Source organism: Tamandua tetradactyla, chromosome 7 (assembly GCF_023851605.1).
Source record: "Tamandua tetradactyla isolate mTamTet1 chromosome 7, mTamTet1.pri, whole genome shotgun sequence".
Classification (NCBI taxonomy): domain Eukaryota; kingdom Metazoa; phylum Chordata; class Mammalia; order Pilosa; family Myrmecophagidae; genus Tamandua; species Tamandua tetradactyla.
This window is the reverse complement of record NC_135333.1, coordinates 97,493,751-97,513,967: the sequence shown is the minus strand read 5'-3', so window position 1 is coordinate 97,513,967 and position 20,217 is coordinate 97,493,751. Positions and strand designations below refer to the sequence as shown.

Here is a 20,217-nt window from a genome sequence, read left to right as displayed (position 1 = left end):
TCCATATAACTTCAAGCCCTTGCAACATCTCAAGAACAGCCTTTGTATATCAAGATGATTGCTGAGTTCCTTATTTTTTACACATGGGGCTATTGTAGCTCAAGAAGGCATTCATTGCTTGATGAATCCAGGAGAGGAAGTGGCTATAGCAAATGATGGAAGAGACCAGAAACTCATGTGCCCTGAATCAGCCACAGATTGGGTTTCAGACCTCGTCCAGGTGCTCATGATATCCTATGTGGAGTGTATCACTGACCCTATCATATTGCCTTACAATATTTGCTTTGATTAGACTGTGAGTTCCTTGTGAGCATGGACTGTTTAACAGACATCTTTTTATCCTAGTGCTAAATAAAATTTTGAGCACTCAAATGTTTTTTCAAGTAATCAACTGCAGAGCTCTTCCACTACCAGCGTTACCACCATCACTAGCAAAAGAGGTGGCACTGCCTCTCTCACATTTTAACTTCCAGGGCATATCCAGGAAGACAATAAAATATTTATTGAGAATCTACCACATATCCCATACTTTATATACATTATCTTTTTAAATCCTTCCACGAAGGATTATTTAAACAATGTAAGACTCATTTTATAGGTGAGGAAACAAGTTCAGAGAAGTTTAAGTTGGTAACACAGTTATTCACTAGCAGGACTGGGATATGAATCAAATCTGCCTAACTCTAAAGGCTGGGTTCTTTCCAACATATTGTGCTGTGTCTCAGAAATAATTTCAGCCAGTTCTCTCAGGAGAATTGAGGATTAGCGATATTTATGAGTTCTCCAAAGCCAGACAACTGATTAATGTTGTTCTTTATGAAAATTCTGATTTCCAGATTACCAATCCAATGAGAATTCCATTGAAAATAATCCAAGAATGATGTACTCCAACAACTTTTCCCATGCTTTGTTTCATATCCTATCTCAGTGCCTTATGAAGACTGAGATCAGATGTTTGGCCTGGTTGAGGAGGTGGTAGTGGAGTTATGGTGATGATGCTGCGGGGATAGGGGGCAGGCGGTTCATTCTTCCTGGTTCCTCTTAAAGAAGCCTTTTTAAAATTTAAGCAGCACTTAAAATTTGCTTTGATCCTCACCTTGGCCTATAGAGTATCAAAAAGAACTCTGATGTTGGTTGTCATTTTCAAGATATACTGTGTGAGATGTTTGTTTGTGTGTATATATCTTCTGTGAGTATTCACATAAGGGAAATCCTGAAAATAAGAAGGGATTTGGAGAAAAGAGGAGTAAGACTATACGAGGAAGAAAAGGTGTAAGCATGGGAACCACTATTCTAAGTAACATTGTTCTAAAATGAAATTCCTCCCTGTTAGTCAAGGTTTAAAGCTGATTACAGCTAACTTCAATCATGTAAAGCTTCATGCTTTGCAGTGTTTCATTAAACAAAAATCACCTGATGGAGAGAAGTTTAGCTAAATCCGTTATTTGAAATGCTAATGATTTTGATTTTCGCTATTCAAAGGGGCACCCTTAATCAGCAGAGAAATTTGTTCTGTTCCTGTAGATAGTTGGTAAAATGCTTATCGAGGTTCCTCTTATTCAAAAATAAACTGAAATTATTCTTTTGAAATTAAGAGATTTGTCATGTCTCTCTGGCCTCAGTTTTCATATCTATAAAATGAGGGGGTGAAGTTAAATGATCTCTGTCACTCATTTTTGCTGTAAAATTTTACAGTTCTAAGTACAGTATTTTAAAAATAGAGCAGTACAGTGGTTAAGAGTCAAACAGATGTGGACTCGAATTCCAGTTCAACCCTCTTCTAGCTAAAGGATCTTTGACAAGTTATTTAACTTATTTAAGACTCTGTTTATAGGTATAATAATTGCACCTACCCTTTAGGCAATTGCTAAAACCAGGCAAACTATTCTTGATATCTCTCTCTTAAACTCACTTCTCCACAACATCTGATTCATTCCAAAATCCTAGCAATTCTGTATTCAAAATACAACTTGAATCCACCCATTTCTCACTATCTCCACAGATACCATCCCAGACTTAATTACCATCATCTCTCACCTGTAATACTTCAACATCTTATAACCACTCTAATTTATCTGTATAGTGGCCAGGGGGATATTTGAAAAATTCTGTATCAGATCATGCAAATTTCCAGATGAAAAGCCTCCGATGGCTTCTCATTGTACTTAGAGTAAAAACATTTAAGGTGATGCCCTAAATTATTTATGCACAAGGCCATTACTCCTACAACATTGAGCTATTTTCCATACTCAATTTTCTATCTGGGTGGCTTTTTCCATCTCTCTTTGATTGACTAATTGTTTCTCAATCTTCAGATCTCAGTTTATATTTTACTAAAAATTAATACTGATCTTTATCACATTTTCAAATGCATACCCACCCAGGATCCTGATTCTGTTTTTTTTTTAACCAGGATCTTGAACTAACTTGCCCTCCTGCCTGGGCCTAGTGCCCTGCCTGTCCACAGATCTCCCCTCCCTGTCCCCCAATCCCTCACACCCCCACCCCAACTCCCAGTTCAGATAAGACTGATATACCCAGTGTGGTTGTGAGCACATTGTTTTGACTCGAAAATGAGTACTGTGTGCTACTTTTAATGATGTACCCATGGCAATGAACTAGCCATTGGAAATCTCTTCACTTTTGAAAGGTAAAAACAACAGCAACCACTGATTTCAGATTTGTCTCAGTTCTAAAATAATCCTTCAAGATATCAGGGACTTCCAAATTTAATAATATTTAGGTATTGGAAAAAAGTTATCTAGAGCTCTAAATAACACAGTTGTTATTTTAAAAGCTTTAATGCTTTGCTATTCACTCTAAAATAATTTAAGGAGCAAAATTTGCCTTGTTTGGAAGACTTAGGGGTTTGGAGAACTGAAAGCATTCACTTTGAATGTTAGCGAGCATGGGTAAAATACACTTCACTGTGAAAGCTGTTCATAATCTCACTCAAAAGCATCTGTATCTATTCTCTTTCTGCTGCCACTAAGCGGTGGCTTCCATGCTGATACTTGATTTTGGATTTCTCCTAGCCTCAAAATCATGAGCTAATAAGTTCCCATTGTTTAAACCTATCTATTGCATGGTATTTTGTTTTGGTAGGCAGGAAACTGAGACAGTAGTTGTATTGAGAAGAAAAGTATAGATCTTTTAATTTCTATGCCCTCTTGTGGCATTGCACTCATTAAGGAAGGGTCCTGTATTAGCTACCAAGTTTATGCAGATCAAGGTAATGGATAAAAGAGGGAAATGAGAACCTATAGGGTCACCTTGTACTCACCTTAAAAGTGGGCCACAACTACTCACCAAAGAAAGAGATAAGAATAGATATGGGAAAGGGGGAAATAGAGAGGGTTGTGGAAAATAATAACCTTTATGGACTGAGATTCAGAGAATTTCCATAAACATGAAGTAGAGGAAGAATGAATATCTTTTAATGAGATGTGTATGAGATATTAAGGATAGAGAGAGAGAGAAAGAAAAATTGAAAAATTCAAGTTTAGTTGTATGCTATGAATGTAACTGTTGTGATTTTTTTACATAAAAGGAAGCAATACAAATACTAAATTGCTTTCAATTATTTTTTTATTCTGGATTGATATTTCTTTGAATGTGGCATCAGAGCAAGCTGGGGCATCAAACGGTTCTGCAGCCTTTTTCAGTTTCACAATAATAATAATTGTCCAAGAAGTTGTTTGATTGTTCCAGCAGTATTTAAAATTCAAAAGCATGATTCCTAGCCTTTCATCACTTTTATGGAATTTAAATACATTCCATTTTCAGTTTTATTACCTAAAAATATCATCTTACACAAGCTCAAAATGTATAATTATAATAATGTATATATAAAAAGCTTTTTGTAGATTACATTGTCCATTCGTAACATCATTTATCCTTAAAATAATTAGGTTAAGGTATGTAGGGTACACATCATTTTCACAAATTAGGAAACGTAAAAGGCAAACTAGCTTGCTTAAGTTCACAAAACTATGCAAGTAGAAACTGGCAGAATGAAAACTAAAATTGCCTTCAGATTTCTATTTCAGAGTTCCTTAATGGATGATAGACTATAATTCTTTATGGAGAGAAATGCAGAGTTTTAAACAATGCTTAGTTTACGCTTTTCTTACCCTCTCTTTTCAGAACTTTCTAATTTGATAGAGGATTCAGTAGACTCTAAGGAAACCAACTTCAAGATTGAAAGATAATCACTCTCAGCTATTGCCAATTGCCCACTACCATTCTAAAAGAAAGTTATTCTTTCTTAAACTTCCCTTAGTTAAATCACAGCTTTGTCACATAAACTTTGTGGCCTTGTGCAAGTCATATAAATTCTCTGAACATTAGTTTCCTCATGGGTAAAACTGTGTTGTTAATAATACCTGATCTTTCCAGGCAATTATGTCGCTATAATGTGATATCACAGGGTATGAGAAAGTGCTAATACTCTCTGTATCATCTTCCTCTTTTCCTTTCTTTCTTTCTCTATTCACTCTACCCAACCTGCCTATTCATTTTATTCTTTCATTTCAATCTCAAAAGAACAAACTGCATAAAAACATAAGCTTCTGTTCTAGTTTGCTAGCTGCTGGAATGCAACATGCCAGAGACGGATTGGCTTTTAATAAAAGGGGATTTATTTTGTTGGTTCTTCAGAGGAAAGGCAGCTAACTTTCGATTGAGATTCTTTCTTATGTGGGAAGGCACAGGATGATCTCTGCTGGCCATCTCTCCAGGCCTCTGGGTTCCAACAACTTTCCCTGGGGTGACTTCTTTCTGCATCTCCAAAGGCCTGGGCTGAGCTGCGAGTGCTGAGATGAAGTATGCTGAGCTGCTTGGGCTGTACTACATTGAGTGTTCTCATTTAAGCACCAGCCAGTTAAGTCAAACACCATTCATTCCTCCTAACTGACTGCAGATGTAAATCAGCAACTGATGAGGCTCACGTACCATTGGTTCATGTTCACAGCAACAGAACTAGGTGGCTTCACCTGGCCAAGCTGACAACTGAATCTAACTACCACAGCTTCCTTTCTTTTTATGCTTTTCTAGTGAAACCAGGTAAATGATGGCTCATTTCAAATATTAGACATAATGTCATACACTCCTGCTGAACCTCTCTATCCACCAAAAAAGGAAACATCTTAGCCATGTATTAGCTTTGGACTAAAATACTTTGCATTCAAATAGTTAATAATATTAACTTGGTATTACTAAAGACAGCAAGTCAATTCTATAAGACAAAACAGAGGTATAATAATCTAACTAGTAACAATGGACTAAAATTCAGAGTATTACGGAGAATAAAGAGGCAGCTTCATTTCGGAATTTAAAAATCACCCTGATTTCAATGATTTCTATATGATTTTGGTGAAAAATATATAGTTGTTACATTTTTATGTTGCCCAAACTTTGTTTTATTTTTTGTTTAATGATTTTCTCCAGCATTATGAGTCATGATCAAATTCTCTGCAGTTTTGTTTTCTGGAAGAAGGCAGACAGCAGCACCTTTAATGTATGGCATGTTAGCCAGTTGTATTATGTTATTTGATCAAATTACCTTTATGATTGCTATTACAAATTAAAGGGGAACTGAATTTTAAAAACTTAGTTCTGTACAAACAGTTTTTAAGTTGTTCTAATTCCATCACATTTAAAACCCACTGTGTGCAAAAATTTCAGTTAACAGAGGTGGATGGTGGGAAAAAGAGTGAAACCAAACTCCTCTTCTCCAACTGGAGGTTTGAATCAAACGGGGGAGATTAAGACAAAAAATGTTATAAACTGTGGAAGATAAAGCAGTCTGCTAGAGGAGATATACTCACGGGACTCCTACAAGAGGGAAAGATCGCATTCCAAAGGGATGTGGGAGACAGTAGCCAATAGCAGTGTTTGATGGAAACAGGGATGTTTGAATTGGGCCTGGAAAAATACAGGTTTAACCCAGAGGGTGGTGGAAACTTCTCCAAGGAGAAAAGCAGTGTTAGACTGGAAGTGCTCAAAGTCATTGATAGATTAACAACAAATCTTCTGGTTCAGTTTAAGGGTAAATTATCTCAGAAATAAATTATGGAGGCCCTTGAAAGGCATATTAAGGATTTAAACTTAATGTCATGGCCAATAAGGAGTTGGATGATTGGAGCTCTCTTGAGAAAGGCTAATCTGTCAAGTGAAATTAAAATGAGATGAAGGAGAGATGAGTGGTATAGAAAACTAACTACAGTCATTTAGTTCAAGGTAAGAAGGGCCTCGGATAAAATGGTAAATGACTGTTAAGCAGGCATCAAACAAAGGTGAGAAACATTAAAGAGGTAAAATTGACAGAAATTTTTTGAAACTTTTAATTGAAGTATAATATACATGTTAAAAACTGCACGTTAGGTTTATTCTGAGATGCATAAAAATTCATGTAATCCTCATAAATCAGCACCCAGATCAAGGAAGACAACATTAGTGGGACCCTCCAGAAAACTGTTGCTATTTCTACCTCTACCCGTTCTCTGACCTTCAGCAACATGGATTATTTTGAACTGCTTTTATTTTTATATATATATGGAATTAGCCATGATATGCCTTCAGGTCTGGCTTCTTTCACTTAACATCATGCTTGTATGATTTTTCCGCATTTTTGTGTGTAAATGTAATTGGCTCATTCTTATTGCAGTATGGTATTACATTGTGTAAATGAACCACAATTTATTGGTCCATTCATCTATTGGTGGGCATTTGGGCAGTTTCCAGTTTGGAGCAATAACATATAACGTTGCCATGAACTTTCCTGTACATGCTTTTGATAGATTAACAACAAATGTTCTGGTTCAGTTTAAGGGTAAATTATCTCAGAAATATACCTAGAAGTAGAATTTCTGGATCATAGAGTATACAGATGTTCAGCTTTAGTGATAATGCCAAACATTTTCCCAAAATATTTCTACCAATTAACATTCACATCAGTATTACAGGATAGCTCCAGTTGCTCCATCCTTATCAATACTTGGCATTTTCTGTTTTTTTATTATTATTATTTTTTTTAACATTTTAGCTATTCTGGTGGGTCTGTAGTCTTTGTGGATTTCATTTGCTTTTCTGTAAAATGATTGGTAAAATTGGCATTTTCTTTCCTTCGTTCCTTCATTCCTTCCTTGCTTCATTCATTTGTTCGTTCCTTCCTTCTTTCCTTTCTTTCTTCCTTCCCTCCCCCTCCCCCCTCCATCCTTCTCACATGAATAAGTAGTAGGAAGTGTAAGACTTTCTTATATATTCTGTATATAATTCTTTTATCAGATACATGTGCATCAAATAACTTCTATTATCTAGGTTGCCTTTTAACTCTCTTAATTGTATCTTTTGGTGAAAAAAAAGTTGCTAATTTTAATGTTGTTTGTCAATTTTTTTATCTATAATTATATAAAAACCATGGTTAGATGCCACAAAGTAGGTGGCAATAGGTTAACCATGCAGGTGTCATTCAGGTGACTAGGTTTTTCTCAGCCTTTTAGAGGAAAAATGCTTCCTCTCCTTTCATACAACACACTTTTACAGGGTTTTACAAGTGAAAGACAAATGATGACTCTAAGTTTCCAAGTCTGAGTGATCTAGAGGTACAATTAACAGGACAGGAAACTCAGTGAGAGAAGGCCTATTTGGAGAAAAAGATGGTGGCTTTGAGTTTGATGTATTTATGAGACATCTAAGTGGAAATGCCCAGTAGACTTTTGAAAATGTAGGTCTGGGACTTCAAGTAGGGTGGTAATTCAAACCGTAATGTTGGTCGAAATTACTGACCCCTTGTTCTTCATTCGTTTGGTTAGTCATGAATTTTTACTTATTCCTTGCTTTTCATTCTCATTGGCATTACCTTAAGCTACTTTAATGTTATGGTACTGCAAATTCTGGCCTCTCATCCATCTGAATCCCTTGTCTGAAAAGCAATTTTTAGTTTCTGTATATTGAACCAGTTACTGTGCCAAGTATATTATATAAAATATATCATTTAATTCTCATAAGTCCTATGAAGAAACTGGGGTTTAATAAAGGGTTTAGGTAACCCGCCCAAGTTCACATGGAGCCAGGATTCCCATCTAGATATGTGGGAGTCTAAAGTCATTTGCTAATTACTATGATTTTCTTCCTCTGCAATATAACTGCAATAACAATCCTACAGCCTTTTTCACATTTTACTTGTTCTACAACCTTCTATGCCAATGTGATAAAGTGCAAAGCTGTCTTTATCCTCTGGCTGATGTGCAAAGCTGTCCACAATCAGACTTCCATCCAGTTTTCCAAATTTTCATGAACCATCTATTCTGGCAAAGCTGGTATGATTCCCCCATGAATATAACACATGCTCTAGAATCTCCATGGCTTATCTCACAGTATGTCACTGGAATGGTTATTCTCTACCCCATCCCCTGCACCTTAGAATAACTTCATTGCACCTAACTAACATATATATTAATATTTTATTTTCTTCCTAAAGAATCATATTATTATTTAACTCTTTGGTATTGTAGCTATCAAGTATCGGCAATATTCCATAAGAATGCTTTCCTTTGCAGGCTAAGTATTCAATAACCTTCAGATATAAATCACTGAAAATGTTAGTGTGGGCTTGCCTTAAATAATACCCTACAACAGTATCCAATTTATTTCTGCTAGATTTCTTCCAAACGAGATACGCCTGCAGTCAAAATTGTTATTCCAATTTTGATGGTGTAGACCTTTTATTCCATGTCTCTAAGTTTGAAAAACCATTGTAAAATGTAGTGGTGAAAGTAAGTCAATATTTTGCTGGAACCTGCACTAATAGTTTTAAGTACAGAAGAATGGAGCATTGGTTTTTCCAGTAATCACAACTGATTTGGAATGATACGTCAGGAACAAGACCAGTGGCTTTTGATATTTCTGGATAGTCTGATCTAGGGGAATAAACTTAGCCTCTGCTTACCTTGCCTCATCATTTGATGTGGTGAAAAGCCAGCTGCAAAATGAGTAACCCATAGATTACTTACACCTTCCTAAGATTTGCTATTATTTGCAAACATTACTATTTGCTCTCACTATAACCCAAAAAATTTAGTCACGACATTCCCCCCAACTCAAATTTGAGTGAAAATAACAACACTGAAATGAAATTCCAAAATTTTATTATCTGATTCCCTTCTCTTCTGTAAGATGATCTCAACGAGTACACAAGCGAGCACCAGATGCTTAAGAATTTAAGTAGCTTAAATATCAGACTTTGTTTACAATATTGATGGAAAATAGGAAGACTTTTTCCCCTTCACCTGTTATAGGCAGAGGAAACTGAAAAGAGAAAAATTTCCTTCAAATAAAAAAAGAGACACATCTACCACACTGTATCCTTCTCATCAAGTCCCATGCTATTTTCATCCTCCACATAATTGTGCAAATAAACTAATTAGAATTATTTTGGATTTACAAAAAAACGTGAAAATAGTACAGAGTTCCCGTACCCAGTTGCCCCTATTATTAACATCTTACATTATTAGCATGGTACTATTTTTCATTATTATTAATTATAATAATAATATATTATTATTAATTAAAGTCCATAGTTTATTCACATTTCCTTAGTTTTTTTTTTTTCCCCCTGCCTTGTAACCTTTTCCTGCACAGGATCCCATGGAAGTTAGGATGTTAGATGTAATCATCATGTCTCCATAGATATTTTGGCTGTGACGGTTTCTCAGATAGTTCTTATTTTTAATGACCTTGACAGTTTTGAAGGGTGATGGTCAGGTATGTTGCAGAATGTCCTTCAACTGGGATTTGTCTAATGTTTTTCTCAGGATTAGTCTGGGGTTATGGGTTTTTTTTTTTTTTTTCAGGGGATCTGGAGACATCAGTCTTCAGACAAGTTTATTTCAGGCAGGTGCACAATTTATATACTGGTAAGAACTATGATAAACGTTGTTTGCGTACAAAAGCTAAGAAGCGTATAGTGCAAAAACAAATTGAAGTAAATACTTCTAAGGTCAGAATATTCTTTTCCTTTAAGCAAGTCTCTTCCACGTCATTGGGGTAAAGTGGCATTCTCACTGCAGCTTATCAAAGGTCCATACTAACAACTTGATTTAGCACAGTGATAATCTTGATCACGTGGACAATGTGGTATTTGTCTGGTTTCTTCACTATAAAGTGGCTTCTTTTTCCCCCTCTTCCCATGATGTACACTTTAGTTAGCCACGATGGTCAGCTCACACTGAAGGAGTGGGGACTTAGGTTGTACGTACTTCCTTGACGGCAGAGTATCTTCATAGATTATTCATTCTTCTGCTTAGATTTGTCTGTTTTCTCACATTTAATGATCTATTCACTCATTTATTTATATTAGTATGGATTCATGGACACATTTGATATTTTGGATCATAATTATTTTACTTATTTTGTTGCTCACCCTAGTCTAGCTTTGACCATTGGAACTCTTTCAGTGAGTTCCTTTAACATACCTCTATCATCATGGAATTTTTTTTTTCTCATTAGCACTAGCCCTTTCTTACTTCCTGGGACAAGGTTGTTCAAATTCATTTTGTATATTTCCTTCCCTAGTACTAGAATCAGCCATTTTTCCAAGGGGCCTTGGCTTTATTTATTGGATAATGGTATTAACCAAATTTTGAGTACTAGTGCTCATTGCTATTTGGGTGTTTTTGCTTCTAGGTCCTCTCAGATGTCAGAGCAAGGAAATAGATGTGTGCATACTAACCTGTGTAGAACAATATCTATAAATACTTCCAAATCTGTTTGCATTTATATTAAACTAAAAATGGGCATCCTCCCTTTGCTTGCTTATCTTAGTTCAATGGTGAAAAAACTGAATCTCACCATTTGCCTTCCATTTATTTAATTGTTCTATTCCAGCATAAGTGTAGAATGGTTTCAGCATTGTTAACTAACTGCTATGGGAAACAGTATTTTAACAACTAGAATAAAGTGCTTATTTATAGTTCCTTTTCTGCCTGTAGTTTTACAGACACCACGGATTTTCAGTGCTACTCAGCTCAGAACCTGTTTTCCCCACTTCCTTCGTTAATGTGGTTTGATATATTTGCAATATAGTTAGAGTCTTTTGTCACATCCTACATTCCATCCTGGGATCCCCCAACTTCCTAAATGATTGTTAAAATTTGTATACATTAAGATTTATTCTCTGTACTGTATAGTTTTATAGATTTTGATATATGTAAAATGTCCTGTATCCACCGTTACAGTACCACATAGAATACTTTGGAACCCCCTAGAAGATTCTCTGTGCTTCACTTTTTTTTTTGCATGGACAGGCACCAGGAATTGAACCTGGGTCTCTGGGATGCAAGGTGAGAACTCTGCCACTGAGCCATTATCGCACTGCCCTGTGCTTCACCTTTTTAACCCTTTCCCTCAATCCTTTCAACTATTAGAACACCGATCTGTTTACCATCCTTGTAATATTATGTTTTCCAGAATGTCATATAATTGGAATGATCCAGCATGTAGCCTTTGTTGACCGTTTTTTTTCACTTAGAAATATGCATTTAAGATTCATCCATGTCTTTGAATGTGTTGATTGCTCATTCCTTTTTATTGCTGAATAGTATTCCATTATATGAAAGTACCACAATTTGTTTGTCCATCTGTGTAGTGAAAGACATCTTGTTTGTGTCCAGTCTTTGGCAATTATCAAAGTGAAGCTGCTATAAACATTCATGTGCAGGTTTTTGTATGGATATAAGTTTTTAAATCTTTGGGAAAATTCTCAGGGGCACAATTGCTGAATTAAGTGGCAAAACTATGCTTAGCTTTATAAGAAACTGCCAAATTGTTTTCCAAAGTCACTGTACCATGTTGCATTCATACCAGCAATGAATGAGAGTTCCTGTTGCTCCTAATTCTCAATAGTAATGGTGTCATCATTTTTGGGGGGAGGGGTTCTAGCCATTAATAGATATATAATGGCATCTCATTGTTGTTTTATTTTGCATTTCCTACTATGAAGTAATGTTGAGAATCTTTTCATATATTCAGATATTTTGCAGAATTTTTAATTTGGTAATTTGTTTTCTTATTATTGAGTTTTAAGAGTTCTTTTTATATTTTAGAAACAAGTCCCTATTAGATATGTTTTGCAAATAGTTTTTCCCAGTATATTACTTGTCTTTTCATTCTCTTAGCTATTTTGAAAGGCAGAAATAAATAAATAACACGGGGCAGAATTACATAGCTCCTGAGTGCTTTCAGAGTTTACTTACAAGATAACCTTCTAAGTCTTACTACTGAGAAGTAAGGAACAAGTTTTGCTACTGTTCTCTTTATTTATTTATCTTTTAAGTCTGCCACAAAATCCAGTCAGTGCTTTTCACAAAGTAGTTGTGGTGGCTTTGAACTATGTACCCCAGGAAAACATGTTCTTAATCTTAATCCATTCCTTTTAGTAAGGTCCAAATTATTAACTTTTCCTTTCATGGATGATGTTTTGGTATTATATCTAAAAACTCACCCACAAACCCAACATCAGGTAGGTTTTCTCCTATATTTTCTTCTAGAAATTTTAGAATTTTGTATTTTATATGTAGGTCTATGATTCATTTTTGTGTTAATTTTTGCAGAAAGGTGTAAGGTTTGTAAATCATCTTTCTAGAAGATTTTGCTTGTGTGGCTGGCCCATATTGAAGCATTGAGTTCTTCTCAATCCCTTTAAGTGGTGAGATAGCTAAATACAGTGTTCTTCTTTCTGTAATTTAAACTTTAGCACAAAAATATTTTTAGATGAAACTCATTGACTATGTTTTTCAATGAAAATTCCTATGTTAAAACTTAGAGGTCTTGGACACTTAAAATCTTTCTGGCTCTTTAATTTTGTAGGACATTTCTTACTTTAGTTACCAGGAGCAGGTTTGCTGCAGAAGACGAGGAGTCTTTCATAATAGGTATAACTTATTTAGAAAAATGTTTTCTTTGAAACAAGTAACATATAATCAAAAACAAGTATCCATAGTTTTCTAAAGTTTAATATAAATGGTTAAAATAGTAATTATTATTGTTGATGATAAAAATGAGATCTTTTTAGGTTTAGTTAAAATTTTCTCTTCAATCTAAGAATACAAAATTTTCATGTCAGTTAATGTACATACATTTTTAATTAGCAAAACGTTTTACAGAATACATATAGCCTAGTTGGACATCAGAGAGAGAATTTTCTCCCCATTTTAGAAAAGAAAACAGAAGATTAGGGATAAACTTATGGGTGAGTGAGGAAAAAACTTATAATTCTAACTCCCATCATAGCAATATCAAGTAAGGAAGAATTTAGTGGGATTTCCAGTAAGGGAAGAAAATAATATATCTTTAATTAGCCAATAGAAAGTTCCACAAGTTCTCAAGTAACATTTTTCAGTATTCTCTTTCTAATAGCCCGAGAATGAGTCATTTAAGAAGCCCTTTGATAACTATGGGATTTACAAATTTCAAATGAAGAAACAGAATAGAAGCAGACTCCTTTGAGAACAGGCATCTTTACAAAATGATCATAGTCTTTGCTGTTTTAATTTTTCAGCATGTCTCTGAATTTTAAGTATGCCAAGCATTAAATTTTGCAGATATAATATTTCAACTGATTTAAACCTCATCAGGTTAGAACTTCACCTGGATATAATTCTTTCCATTTTTCTAAAACGGAATTTAGGCATAAATGTTGTTTTATTTTTTAACACAATGTAGCAGAAAATCTGAACATTTTTATCAAAGTGCCTGGTATCAGTTACCACTTGAAGAAACAATTCCTTGCCAGATTTACGACAGAGGATTCATTAGCTTCTGCCTACTGATAGAAGGTATATATATATAAGAAGATTCCAGCTTGTGACAAATCTGATAGGAAACAACTCAACAATATCATAGCATTGACAGAGAACACAACTCTAATTTTTCAGTGAATAAGCCAGAAAAACTAAAGATGAAAATGTAGCTGTTCTGTGGTGGAAAAAAAAAGTTTTGAAGACATCAACAAAAATAGGAAGAAATTATTAAATTTGGAATATGGCCAAGGAGGGAAATAAGAAACAAAATAAGAAGACTAAAAAGATGGAGGAGACCCAAGAAAACAACTGAGGTTGCTATGCATTAATAAGAGAAAGAGCACTGGGTTAGGAAACAGAAAAATGGAATACTGGTTTCAGCTCTGATGCTAACTAGCTAATTGATTTTGAGCAAGGTAGTCACTTTATCAATTGGATTGAATTTATCCATCTGTTAGGTGGGAGTTTCATAGCATCTGAGTCCACTTCCAGTTTTCAGGTTCTGTGAATTCATAAGATGAAATAAAGTAGGTGAAAACATTTTGAAAAATACAAAACTCTAAACAAGGGTAGAGTGTTATTTGGACTGCTGAAATTTCTTACTCAAAAAGGAGAACAGGGGTAGATTTCACAGCTGTTGCCAACAAATATGGAGGTTCTGTGTGTAGCTATAACATCGGAGTGCTAATTCAGGCTCACTCTGCAGGGGCCAGAATCTTCTACCTCAAATATTATGCCAAAAGCAGAGGGATATCGCGGAAGGGGTATGGATTCTTTGCAGAAGAAAAGAAGATGTCTTCATATAGATTATGGTGGTGAAGACATGGCTTTTTACTTAGGTTGGATTGTATGATGTATAAATAAAACTAAAAATGAACAGAGAGAAATGTGCTAGAGAAAATGTGGAGAAAGATGTACCTATTCACTCTTGGTAGGAAAGCTCAGTGGTGCAGCCCCTCTGGAGGGCACTGTGATGGTTCCACAGGAGACTATGGGTAGGGTTGCCACATGATCTTGCAACCACATTGCAAGATATACCTGGAAGAACTGAGAGTGGGGACACAAATGAACATTTGCACACTGGTGTGTGTGGCGGCAGTGTTCAAGATGCACAAAGGATGGAGGTGGCCTAAGGGTATGACTGAGGAATAGAATTGTGGTGTTTACATACAACAGAGTACTGAGCAGCTGCAAGGAGGAATGAAGTTGTGAGGCATGCAACTAGGTGAATGAAACTTAAAAGACAGTTTGTTGAATGAAATGTCAGAAACCAAAAGACAAATAATATCATGCCTCACTTATATGGACTAACTATAAGATACAAACTCAGAGAATTGAAGTTGAGAGAATGGGTTCCAAGATTGTAAGCTCTTACAACAATCACATATATTCAGGAGTTGTAACTGCCATTTCTAAATTCTGAGATAATGAGCTGTTTGTTTATAACCTGGTCAGCATGTCCCCATTCAGCAACTGTTATGAAAACTGAAAAAGTAATCAGACTTCGACTAGAGATATAAATGAAGCAGAATTGGATAGGATTAAGGTAAATCAGGATATTGGGTAAAGTCGGGTATGGCCCACATTTTCAAACTCCAACTTATGTGTGAGACCAAAGGGAGAGAGGCTTTTTTTGGTGTAAAATTTACATTTTAGGTAGCACATTATATAATTTAACTTGTATGGTCACTTTACTTGAACACCATAATTACATGGAATCTTGAATAGGGCATGAGATTGTGTTGATTTGTAACTAAAAATAGTGTGATCCCCGATATAACCCAGAGTAATCTGGGCAGAGAACAAAAAGGTATTTGTGAAGTCCCCCTTGGGGGACTGGGGAGAAAAGAAGAAATATTAATATTCCCCATCTGGGGAATTCCTGATATTCTCACAAGCTGTGGGGACAACCAATCCAATAGGCTGAGTCCTCTATGTTGAGACTTGCCCCTGTGAAATTTATTCCTGAAAAGGAAAGACTAAGCCTACTGATAATTATGCCTAAGGGTCACCCCCAGAGAACTGCTTCTGTTGCTCAGATGTGCCTCTCTCTCTAAGCCAATTCAGCAGGTGAGCTCACTGCCCTCCCCACTATGTTGGACATGCATCCCAAGGATGTAAATCTCCCTGGCAATGTGGGATGGGACTCCTGGGGATGAGCCCAGACCTGGCATCATGAGATTGAGGAAGCCTTGACTAAAAGGGGAAAGAGAGGAATTAAACAAAATAAAGAGTCAGTGGCTGAGAGATTTCAAACAGAGTTATTCTTATGCATTATATCGATATCCCTTTTCAGTTTATGGTATATTGGAATGGCCAGAAGGAAGTACCTGAAACTGTCGAGCTGTAGCTCAATCTAGTAACCTTGATTCTTGAAGACGACTGTTTAACTATATAGCTTTTACAGCGTGACCGTGTGATTGTGAAAACCTTGTGTCTGATGCTCCTTTTACTCATCCAGGACAGATGAGTAAAAATAGTAATAATAATAATAAAGGTAAAAAGTAAATGAATAATAAAGGGAGGATAAAGGGTAAAGACTTGGGTAGATGGAAATACCGGTGGTCAATCAGAGGGAGGGGTAGGGGGTATGGAATGCATGAGTTTTTTCTCTTTTCTTTTTATTTCCTTTTTCTGGAGTGATGCAGATGTTCTAAAAATGATCATGGTGATGAATACACAACTAAGTGATGATATTGTGAGTCAGTGATTGTATACCACATAAGGGCTGTATGTGTGTGAAGATTTGTCAATAAAAATATATGTATATATCAAAAAAAAAAAAAAAAACTACTGCTGAAAGGATTCACACCCGCCATAGCCTAAAATACCCTGGAGCCTGTTCAGCAATGCAATAGGGATAGGACAGAAAGTTGCAAAATTTGAGATTCTTGTAACTCCTTCTTTAAAACAGAAATATAATAGAACAATTTTCATAGTAGAATTTTACTTCTTTTAGCATCTCAGAAGACCAAAGAACTCCCAGGTATCCTCACAGATTGGCTTTCTCAAGCAGCCTTTCTAGTGTCCTCATGAACGAAGACTCCTTTATTCTTTAATGAAAAATATATGAGCAAAGCATGATCAATTATTATTTACTAATGTTTCTCACATATACTTCATTATCTGAGTGTTCTGGGCCCAAAAATGCAATATATGAAGTCTAGGTCAGAGTCAAAATAAACACTTTTGAAGTGATTTTCTACTTCACTTCAAAAGTTTCCCCAAGCTCTTCTTTTTTTAATGCTATTTTTTTCACTCGTTGAGTAGATAATAATTCATATCATCAATCATCAAAATAATATAAAAATGTCATTTCAAATGTTTCTCCATCTATCCAGTTTATTTCCTGCCCCTCTATAGGCAATAATCTCATTAGTTGCTTCTGTATCTATTCAGCATTCATTTTTGTAAACCCAAACAATTAAATGTGTGTGCTATTGCACTTCTGTATCTCTCTGCTTTCTTAGAAAAAGTTACATACTAAATATACTCTTGGGCCCTTTCTTGCCAAACTTTTCAAATATAACCCTCCATTTAGGTACTTTGTAATGTTATAGTCACATGGTCCCATTTATAGAAAGCAGAAAAAGATAAGACTGAATCATTGAAAAGGCTATTGCCCTTCTGAGAAGGAAATTAAATTCTATGTAGCAATTTTAATTTTAAAGTAAATTGTGGTGCTGTGGCATAGCCCTGACCCTAAGCAATAATCTCATCTCCCCGTCTTGGAACATTTGTTGGCATCTGTTGTGCTTAATATCCCCAAGAAGTCATCACACAAAAGTACCTAAAAAAGACTTGTTGAATTCAATTAAAATTAACCAATTAAAATTTGATTGCTTAATTTTTCTTTCTCTTTAATTTTAAAAAGATGATGAGGAAAGTACCTTAGATCTTAAACCTAAGTAATAATCAGATGGGGAGAATAGAGAAGCTGTTAAAAACACAACAAACAGCTATTGTTTATCTATCCCTTCATCCATTTATTCAACTAGCATTACTGAGCTCATGCTATACTTCAGAAATGGTTCTGGACTCTGGGCACATAGGGATGAAAAAAAAAGTTCTTGCCAGCTTGATGTCTATATTATGGTCCATGGAACATTCTATCACTCCAAACAGAGGCACTGCTATCTCTCACTCAGATTGCTATGCCTCCTACCTCATCTCCATGCTTTATTCTCAGTCCCCGTCTGTTCCCAAAAAAGCAGTCAGACTTGTTCTGTTAAAATGTAGTTCAGGTCATGTCACTTCTGTTCAAAACTTTCCAATGGTGGTTGTTTATCTTCTTTGAGCAAAAGCCAAAGTCCTTACAATGCATATGTAGGTTACATTATCTAGGTCCCTTACCTCTTAATTAAATTATATAATAAGAAATAAAAACATAATATTGCACTAGAAAGTAAAGACTACAAAAAGATTATAGGTGCCAGCATTTATTTTTCCTCTCAGCAATATTGAGTATTTAGTATGTTCAAATTACTGTTTCTACTTCTTTAGACTCCAGGTATGAGAACATTTATGATTAAATAGTGAGTATAGACATTGATTTAAATGACCGTAGATTTCCGTTAGCAAAGGCATTCACGTAATTAAGGGAAGTAGGTAGGTATACATGCCTTCATTGTCTTGCTGCACTGCTGTCTTATATGGCTATTACACGATAAGAACGTAAGCCCAGAAACACACCAGAAATCCAACAACAAAAATAGCTGAATATAGCAGAACAAGGCAAGGATGAATTGAAGATATTAAATTCTTTCATTTGGAATTTCCCAGAGTTCAGAGACAGGTTCAGAAATTAAATAATTCAATACCTTACAAAGAACTGCTTTTTACTGTTTTATTGTACAAGTTAATGTAAAGATTACAGCTACATCTTTCCGATCACACCTACAAGACAGTAGAAAGGGGGTTGGCTTCCAAATGTACTGAGTGGGATATTAAAAGCTAAAGACTGAAGGGAACTGAAGAGAGACCTTTGAGATTCTAATATGCTTTATGTACTTCCATGAAGCTTTTGGTAGAACAGATTTTATGCTAGAATTCTCAAATGGTATACTAAAAAGACTTCTTGAAGGAACATAGTTCCTTAATTGTATCCCAAACCCTTAATACAAATATTGTAGTTATACTGTAGATGCTCAAAAATATCTATTGAATGAATGAAGAAATGAATGGACAGACAGAGTTTTGTTGCATATTTCTGAGTACAAATAAAATGAAGAGAGGAATCATAATATAGATTTTATATTGTTTAGAGTAGGAACATCTCTTTCTTTAAAATTCCTTATGCTACATATGTTGAATCTGTGCTTAGATTCTTTTTTCTTTCTTTTTTTTTTAATTGTTTTTATTGTTTGACGTAACATATATACAAAGCAAAGAAAGAAAAAAAGCAATAATTTTCAAAGCACTCTTCCAGAGTTTGGGATCTGTATGGTAGTTACAGATCCCAGAGTCTATCCTTAGATTCTTTGAAACAGCTTGGGTATCAGAAAAAGCATGGGTTTTGTGGTCAGGCTATCCTAAACTGCTATAATGGCATTCCCCTTACTATTTGGCGACCTTATGTAAGCTAGTTTTGTAAGTTCTGTGGTTCCATTTTACATCTATAAAATTAGGTGAATACTAAGTACTCAGAGGAACCTAGTAAGGATTAATGGAGAAAAAATTGTAAAGGTCTCTGGGTGTTTGCATTTGTTCTCCTCTTTTGTTGGAATGCTCTTCCCCTAACCCTTCCCTTAGGTGTTTCCACCTTAGACTTCAGGATCCAACCTAGATAGTTCCTTCTCAGAGATGCCTTTATGCCTCTCAAGGGTCTCCCTCTGGCCACTCTCTATCATATCATCTCTTTTAAATTTTCTTCACAGCACTCACTGTTGTCTGAAATTATCTTGTTCCTTGTGGTCTGTCTCCTCTATTAAAATGCGCCCTCCTTGAATACAGGGACCTTGTCAGCTCATTTCACTGCTCTATCCTGAACACTGAAAAGTAAATATGTCAAATGAATATCTATTTCTAGCCCACAGATGTTATTCAATAAATGCCATTCTTCTTCCTCTTCGTGAAGGCAGGACCAATAATTCAAAGCATGTATTGCGTGATCATTAAGTAAAAATTTCAGGAAAATATAGGAGAAATTTCTATATTGCAAGAACCTCTAAACACATTTGCAAAAACATGTTCTTTGGTATCTGTGCTAACTTTGATTTGCACAAAACTTACTATGTGTGGCTATTTTATTTCACAAAAAAATATTCTTTTCTGAATGTGAATTCATCTAGCATTCCCAACAATATATCTATATAGAGTTGAATAAAGTCTCTGGAGATTGTAGATAAACCAATACTTTAGCGGAGAACCCACCTCAGAATGTTCAGAGTTTGCTCATTTTCTTTGTTTATGGTATCTT

General features: G+C 35.4%; 1 non-coding gene across 1 annotated transcript; it reads right to left on the bottom strand.

The window, feature by feature from the left end:
* Positions 1 to 7,411: 7,411 nt before the first annotated feature.
* LOC143643064 (U6atac minor spliceosomal RNA) lies at positions 7,412 to 7,535 on the bottom strand. The gene has a single exon (XR_013156105.1). It is a non-coding gene; the product is annotated as a U6atac minor spliceosomal RNA (small nuclear RNA).
* Positions 7,536 to 20,217: the final 12,682 nt, after the last annotated feature.